This window comes from Boleophthalmus pectinirostris, unplaced genomic scaffold (assembly GCF_026225935.1).
Source record: "Boleophthalmus pectinirostris isolate CB_2022bp ecotype Guang Dong unplaced genomic scaffold, ASM2622593v1 HiC_scaffold_10, whole genome shotgun sequence".
In the NCBI taxonomy this organism is placed as follows: domain Eukaryota; kingdom Metazoa; phylum Chordata; class Actinopteri; order Gobiiformes; family Gobiidae; genus Boleophthalmus; species Boleophthalmus pectinirostris.
In genome coordinates this window covers 4,751,162-4,760,068 of record NW_026570971.1, presented here as the reverse complement: position 1 = coordinate 4,760,068, position 8,907 = coordinate 4,751,162, and positions in this window count along the sequence as shown.

The following is an 8,907-nucleotide window of genomic DNA, read 5'->3' as shown; positions in this document are numbered from 1 at the left end:
AAAGTAACTGTAATCCAATTACCACTCACTGAAACAGTAACTGTAACTGAATACATAACGTTACTAATAATTTGTACTCTGATTACTTAACTCTGGTACATGTAATCTGTTACTCCCCAACACTGTCCAGCTCTCCCTCTTCTCTTCATCTGCATCTTTTTATTTTTTTTTACCGGTGAGTGAGTTTATTACTATCTTCTTTCGTCCAGATCCAGCTGGAGGTCATCCCGCTGTAAACCGTGACTTCATCAGCCGCGTGCGTCACTTTAAAGCCCGGATGATTCCGTCTGACCGCACGTCTGCATAAAAATATCAATTACGTCTCCACGGCAACACAACACACGGGCATGTTTGGGATATGGAACATGAAAAGGCTGATTTGGCGCAGCCTTTGTTAGCGCCGACCTACATCTTGTTAGCGCCTTGGGAACGATTGATCAACGCGGCGCTGGTCGATACGGGCGTTTTATTGTGCCGTCCTTGGGAAGACCTCTCCGTCTCCGCGTCCTCCGAAGATTAACATCTCTGATCAATGCGTGGGACCTCCAGAGCGGCGTCCAGGGGCTCCAGAGCGGCGTCCAGAGCGGCGTCCGGGGCTCCAGAGCGTCCAGGGCGTCCAGGGGGGTGAGGGAGACGCCGGGCCGGGGTTGGAGCTCTGGAGGCGGGCAGATGTCGGCGTGGAGGAGCCCGGTCTGATCCACTCTGACCTTGGCCCTGGCTCCGTTTGTGGATTCACAGAGACTCTCTACGTTTACATGCGCACTGGGAAAAAGCCTGGTCAAATTTAAACCGAGTTATCAAAATCTGCAGTAGACGAAGTGCTGAATTTTGTTCAGGGGCAAAAAATACTCAAGTAAAAATGTCAGATAATAGAATCTACTGAAACTGGAAATAAACATCAGAACTCCGCACGCAATAACATTTCAAACAGAGCTGCTAAACTGTCGTCTGGAGGTTTAAGGAACATTGATCAATCAACTTTCTACACTTTAAACTCCGCCCGTGCTGCCTGGTGTTTGTATCAGATACCAGTCTTTTGTGATGTCACCAACTACTTGAAATTGCAGAAGCCACTGGAAGCAAAACAAACTTGTATATAGGCTTTATTAATCCGTGTATCATTCGTTGATTCGTTTTTCAATATAAAACCAAAAATAAGAAAATGAAAAAACAACAGTTTTCTTCGTTATTTGTCTCCAAAACCAAAATGAAAAAACAGATAATGATTCGTTTTTTTCAGTTTTAGATTTTGTGTTTAAATGAAGAATGGAAAAAATGGATAACGGCCGTTTTCCGTTGACGTGACTTCTGTGACTGCGATGCCGGTCTTTTGCGCTGCATGCGGACTGAACCAGGACTGATCCAGGTCCGGGACCAGACTGGGACCAGAGCAGAACCAGAGTGTGACCAGCGCGGGACCAGGGCGGACTCCGAGCCTCCGCGAGGTCTGAGCCTCAGCTTTGAGCTCCAGCCCTGCTGTGGGCTCTTAGCCTCTGGTCTCAGTCTCGATCTGATCCCGGTCTGGTCCCGGTGTGGTCCCGGTGTGGTCCCGGTGTGGTCCCGGCCTGGTCCTGACCTGGTCTCGGTCTCAGTCCCGGTCTCAGTCTCGATCTGATCCCAGTCTGGTCCCGGTCTGGTCCCGGTGTGGTCCCGGCCTGGTCCCGACTTGGTCTCGGTCTCAGTCCCGGTCTGGTCCCAATGTGGTCCCGGTCTGGTCTCGGCCTGGTCCCGGTGTGGTCTCGGTCTCAGTCCCGGCCTGGTCCCGGTGTGGTCCTGGCCTGGTCTCGGTCTGGTCCCGGTGTGGTCTCGGTCTCAGTCCCGGTCTGGTCCCGGTGTGATCCCGGTCTGGTCTCGGTCTCAGTCCCGGTCTGGTCCCAGTGTGATCCCGGTCTGGTCTCGGTCTCAGTCCCGGTCTGGTCCCGGTCTGGTCTCGGTCTCAGTCCCGGTCTGGTCCCAGTGTGATCCCGGTCTGGTCTCGGTCTCAGTCCCGGTCTGGTCCCAGTGTGATCCCGGTCTGGTCTCGGTCTCAGTCCTGGTCAAATAAAATAAAAAGTATCACATAAAAGAATCTACTGAAAGTGACTAAACACCAAAAATCCGCACACAGTAACATTTCAAACAGAGCTGCTGAACCGTCGTCTGGAGGTAGAAGGAACAGTGTGATTGGTCGATCATCTTTCCTGTCGCCTGGTGTTTGTATTGGATATCAGTTTTTTGTGATGTCACCAACTACTTGAAATTGCAGAGGCCACTGGAAGCAAAACAAACTTGGATGTAGGCTTTTTTGACCAGAAAGCTGCATATTTAAAATGGACAAAAATGAAACAGTAGTAGATAATGGTATTAAAATAATGAATTGGAAAAAGGAACATAAAAAGGAGAGCGGGAAGGAAAAAACAACATGAATAACAAGAGCTGAGAAAGAAAAGGCAATGCTAGAAAACCTAAAGTTCAGAATATCTAAGCACTGTAAAAGGGAAAACCATATCAGGGACTGGGACAGGGTGGAAATAGTGGGAATAGAGGAGCACAAATACAAAAAATGAATATGAGAAGCTGTTGAAATGAAGAAGTGGGACACATGGACCATCAACAGAGACGAGGGGACGTTTACCTTGACTCGCACATGACCGTAGGTGTGGTCAGTCTGATCGATCTGCCGGACCGTCAAACTGAAAGTGAAAAAACGCATAGCACACTCAGATGGCCGATGTGCAAAAGCATTTTTTTTTTATTTTTAAATAACATTTCGGCCTTAAATAAGTATTTTCGGCCTTCATCTTGGGATGTAACGGTACAAAAATTCACGGTTTGGTATGTTCTTCGGTTTGAGGTCATAGTTCGGTTAATTTTCGGTACAGTATTGGAATAAAATGTAAAACCATTTGCTTGTTGTTAATTTGTGTTTTTATTAAACCAAAAATTAGTTTTAACATTATACAAACAGGAAAATCAAATAAATGCAAAGTGCTGCTTGGTAACACTAATCAGTTACATAAATATTCTCAAATAAGCAACAAATGAATGAAATATTATAAAAAAAATTAATTCCTTGTAAATAGTAAATAAAACTTTTCAAAAAGTAAAGTACAGCACAAACAGTTCAGCATGAACTTTTACTCAATCTTGAAAATACCCTTAGGGACAGAGGTCACTGGTATTGGGGGGGGGAAAGTGAGGACCAGGGCGCGATGATCACAATCACGTGGTTCGGAGGGATGTAGTCAAGTCGGGGGGCAGTTGTTGTGAAGATGTCGCTCTAACTATAAAGCGCTGCAGGAAACACTGCCTCAATCACGAACGAGTTCCTTCGTGAATATAAAAGAGCCGAGCTGCACACGTAGCAATGGAATGTAAACACACAAATGGCATGAATTCAGTCGTGCACAGCCATGCACCGAACCGACCGAACGTCCTGTACCGAAAATGGTTCGACATGAATACATGCACCTTTACCAATAACGTTTCTTGCTTTGGACCATGTTATACAAAATGGTTGGCAGGTCAGGTGAGCATATCCTCCTCCAACGAATGGGAGATCCACATAAGCAATTTAGCTTTTTACAGTTTGTTTTATTTGAAGTTTCTAAAAAAAAAAAAGAAGACAAAGTGAATTTTTAAATATCAAATGTTTTTATTTGGTGCAGTTTGAGCTCTCTGTGCATGTAAAAGTGGTGACCAGGCTGGGTTGGGGTTTTCTGGTGGTTTGGTGGTCTTGTGATCTTGTGGTCTTGTGATCTTGTGGTCTTGTGGTCTTGTGGTCTTGTGGTCTTGTGGTCTTGTGGTCTTGTGATCTTGTGGTCTTGTGATCTTGTGGTCTTGTGGTCTTGTGATCTTGTGATCTTGTGGTCTTGTGATCTTGTGATCTTGTGATCTTGTGATCTTGTGGTCTTGTGGTCTTGTGGTCTTGTGATCTTGTGGTCTTGTGGTCTTGTGGTCTTGTGGTCTTGTGTGTGTCTTGTGGTCTTGTGGTCTTGTGATCTTGTGATCTTGTGGTCTTGTGATCTTGTGATCTTGTGATCTTGTGGTCTTGTGATCTTGTGATCTTGTGGTCTTGTGGTCTTGTGGTCTTGTGGTCTTGTGGTCTTGTGGTCTTGTGGTCTTGTGGTTTGATGGTTTGGTGGTCTTGTGATCTTGTGGTCTTGTGATCTTGTGGTCTTGTGGTCTTGTGATCTTGTGATCTTGTGGTCTTGTGGTCTTGTGGTCTTGTGATCTTGTGATCTTGTGATCTTGTGGTCTTGTGGTCTTGTGGTCTTGTGGTTTGATGGTTTGGTGGTTTGCTTGTCTTGTGATCTTGTGATCTTGTGGTCTTGTGGTCTTGTGATCTTGTGATCTTGTGGTCTTGTGGTCTTGTGATCTTGTGGTCTTGTGGTCTTGTGGTCTTGTGATCTTGTGGTCTTGTGATCTTGTGGTCTTGTGGTCTTGTGGTCTTGTGGTCTTGTGGTCTTGTGGATCTTGTGGTCTTGTGGTCTTGTGATCTTGTGGTCTTGTGATCTTGTGGTCTTGTGGTCTTGTGGTCTTGTGATCTTGTGATCTTGTGGTCTTGTGATCTTGTGATCTTGTGGTCTTGTGGTCTTGTGGTCTTGTGATCTTGTGATCTTGTGATCTTGTGGTCTTGTGGTCTTGTGATCTTGTGATCTTGTGATCTTGTGATCTTGTGGTTTGATGGTTTGGTGGTCTTGTGATCTTGTGATCTTGTGATCTTGTGATCTTGTCTTGTGATCTTGTCTTGTGGTCTTGTGGTCTTGTGGTCTTGTGGTCTTGTGATCTTGTGATCTTGTGATCTTGTGGTCTTGTGATCTTGTGATCTTGTGGTCTTGTGGTCTTGTGATCTTGTGATCTTGTGATCTTGTGATCTTGTGATCTTGTGGTCTTGTGGTCTTGTGATCTTGTGGTCTTGTGGTCTTGTATGTGTCTTGTGGTTTGCTTGTGTTCTTGTGATCTTGTGATCTTGTGTGATCTTGTGGTCTTGTGATCTTGTGATCTTGTGATCTTGTGATCTTGTGATCTTGTCTTGTGATCTTGTGATCTTGTGGTCTTGTGTGTCTTGTGATCTTGTGGTCTTGTGGTCTTGTGATCTTGTGATCTTGTGATCTTGTGATCTTGTGGTCTTGTGATCTTGTGGTCTTGTGGTCTTGTGATCTTGTGATCTTGTGATCTTGTGGTCTTGTAGTCTGGTGGTCTGGTGGTCTGGTGGTTTGGTGTTTTGGCGGTCCGGAGGCGGGCAGCTGTCTCCACGCAGAGGCCCGTTCGTTGGTTCCTCCCTCGGCCCGGCCCCTCGCAGCTGCTCTCACCTCGTCCCGGTTCGGTTTGTCGTCAGCGTTGAGGTATGAGCAGAAGAAGGTCTGCAGAGAAAAACATGACGCGTAAACTCCTTTGTGACAAGAAGCTAAATCAACAAGCGCGCGCCGCCAACACTATTCTTACTCCGTGCAGCGCCAGTCTCCATGGAGATGTTCCTGCTTTGCCTAAAATATTTCACAGTATGGCATTGCACTTCGCTCCACGGAGACGAGCCGGTGCTGCTGCCGGGCCGCCGTTTTCCGAGGTTTGATTGAGCAATAAAAACCTGGAGTCAAATGATGATAGTAAATTAGTGCCATACTGTGGACCATTACGGGCACAGCAAAATAAAATAAGTAAAAATGGATGAGTTTTATTTTATTTTGAATACATTTACACGGTGTGGATGTAATATGTGTGTGTTTGTGTGTGTTTGGTTCCGTCTGCCGTGAGCCTCCTGCCTTTTATAAAACGAAATAACATAAAATTAATAATGTTATTTGTTTATACAATACAACACAGTCCAATAACCTGTAGCTCGGGAACTCGCAGCAGCTCACCGAGAGATTTCTGAATTATACATATTGTACCGAAGAACGAAAAACATAATTAAATGCATATTACAATCGTACCATGTAGACATTTGACGATGCTTAACTCTGCGCTAATAACTGGATAATATCTCACCCTGGTTCTTATATTTACGGCTAAAATGAGCGGCGCTTTGGTGTTTTCGTTTTGTAATTAGAAGGAGGAGGAAAAAGGTTGCAGATCTCGCAAAACTCTGTCAATTTGACTCAATATCACTGTTGTTGTGTGACTGTGAGATACTTGAACTATTCCACGTGAGGGAGGGACTCTGGACCCACACGGGCAAGACACCTTTTGCCCGTCGAGATCGGTGCAGCGTCGGCAGCGATGCGGTCGCTGGATCGGACCGTTGTGGTGAAGAGGGAGCGGAGGCGAAAGGTGAAGCTCTTGATTTACCGGTCAGTCTTCGTTCCTCCTCTCATCTCAGGCGGCACAGTGGCTGAGTGTTTAGCACTCTTGCCTCACAGCAAGAAGGTTCTGGGTTCGATCCCCGGGTCGCCTGGGCCTTTCTGTGTGGAGTTTGCATGTTTCTCCCCGTGTCTGGATGAGTTTCCTCCGGTTTCCCCATCAACCCAAAACCTGCTCCAGGTCCATGAACAGTTGATAGTCCAGGTCAGTTAAATACAATCAATTCAATCGTTGTGTCCTTAGGCAAGACACTTCGCCCACATTGCCTAGTATGAAAGTGGTGTGTGTGAGTGTTTGTGTGTGTGATGGTGGTGGTCAGAGGGACCGATGGCACCGAGTGGCATGGCAGCTGTGCCTCTGACAGTCTGCCCCAGGGCAGCTGTGGCTACAATAGTACTTTACCATCACCAGGTGTAGAGTGAATGAATAATGCTGAATAATAAATCTGTAAACAGGGACAGAAAATGTCTGTGAAAGCGCTAAAATAAAGACTTACTTACTTTACTGTCTATGGTCATGAGCTCTGGGTAATGAAGGATGAATTTCAGCAACTAAAATTCAGAATAAAAATAATTCAAACAGAGTTTAAAAATTCAAAGTGAGAATTTCAGTCGTATTTAAAATTCAAAATCTGATGGAACAAATGATCTTCCATACACCATATGCACACAGATTTACTCCCGAAAATGCTCGTCTAAACGTGGAATAAAAAGCCAATTTTCTCGTCTTCTGTTCAGACGTCGTCATATAAACGCAGCCTGAGTCTTGGGGTTGGATTATTATTATTATTATTATTATTATTATGTTTCACTGATGTAACGTCAGATATAACGCAGTCTTCTTCATGACAGTTTGGAGAAAATTTGGAAAACGTTTTCTGACAGGCGTGGAAATTGGATTGCATATTAATAAGTGGGATTTTGTTCCGAGTGCACGTGGTAAACAACTCCAGCAGTGTTAACCTCTGAGAGAAATATGAACGACAAAAGTAACACAAGAACCCACGTATTTCACAACAGTAACAGATTACATGTAATCAGAGTACAAATTATGAGTAACTGTATTCAGTTACAGTTACTGTTTCAGTGAGTGGGAATTGGATTACAGTTACTTTTTGGAAATAAATGGATTAAAAGGCGGTATTTTCCTGTTTTCACATTTTGGGCTATATCCCCCTTTTTTTTTTTTTTTTTTATTTAATTCCACTCATTGCAGGAAACTAAACCAGGTCTAAACCAGGACTACAACAAGACTAAAACAGGACTAAAACCAGGTCTAAACTAGATCTAAACTAGATCTAAAACCAGGTCTAAAACCAGATCTAAACCAGGTCTAAACCAGGTCTAAACCAGGACTAAAACAGGACTAAAACAGGTCTAAACCAGGACTAAACTAAATCTAAACCAGGTCTAAACCAGGACTAAAACCAGGTGTAAACCAGGACTAAAACAGGACTAAAACCAGGTCTAAACTAGATCTAAACTAGATCTAAACCAGATCTAAAACCAGATCTAAACCAGGTCTAAAACCAGGTCTAAACCAGGACTAAACCAGATCTAAACCAGGTCTAAACCAGGACTAAAACCAGGACTAAACTAGATCTAAACCAGGTGTAAACCAGGACTAAACCAGGACTAAACTAGATCTAAAACAGGACTAAAACAGGATTAAATCGGGTCTAAACCAGGACTAAACCAGGATTTAACAGGACTAAATCCTGCTGTGTGGACGTGTTTCTTCTTCTTCTATCAATAATATTTTTAATTTGGTTCAGTAAAGTCTGGACTTTTTATTTTCTTTTATCAGACAAAACTTCTTATATGATGATTTCCTCGTCTTTGCTTCTCTACAACAAATCAAGTAATCCAAAGTATTCAGATTACATTACTCACTTTAAGTAATTTAATGGATTACTGTTACAAACTACATTTTGGTGTATGTAATCTGTAATCTGTAGGGGATTACATTTTAAAAGTCACCTTCCCAACACTGAGTGAGTCTAAACTTAGCAGATTTTACGCAGAATCAGACCCGACGGAGACACTTCAGATCTTGTTTGTCGATGTCAGTTTTCGATAAAAAACAATGACCGTTTTGTTTTCTTCGCGATTCTGATAATTCCGTGGACTCAGACCGTGATTTGGCTTGGACTGGATTGCCCCGGCGGACCCCGGTCGTGGCTCATATTGGGCGTGTAACATTACAGTGGATTTGTTAAACACAGCTCGGGCCTGCATGTTTATCTGCGCTGATCCGGAGCCAGCTGTTGTGTTCACATCTGCCTCAGACATCTGCTGACCCCGGCTGGAGATCAGGAGCAGATAATAGTCTGTACGGCCATAAAGCTTACAGCGGATCACGCCAGGCTACCGGGACGCATTTAAAGCTCACTGTGTCACTTTTGTCGTAGAGTGGGTCGGACAATATGGGAACGTTTGACCTGGAATGTTCCACAGTTTGGCATTGGATTTATCTCCGGGAAGACAAGCACAAGCAGCAACAATTCATAGGCCGCTCACAGTAAGAATTAAGGGTGTAACGATATCCAAGTCTCATGATACGATATCGTCACGGTACGATATTTAATGTGATATCGTAGAAAAGCTGATGATATGGTGGGGAGGC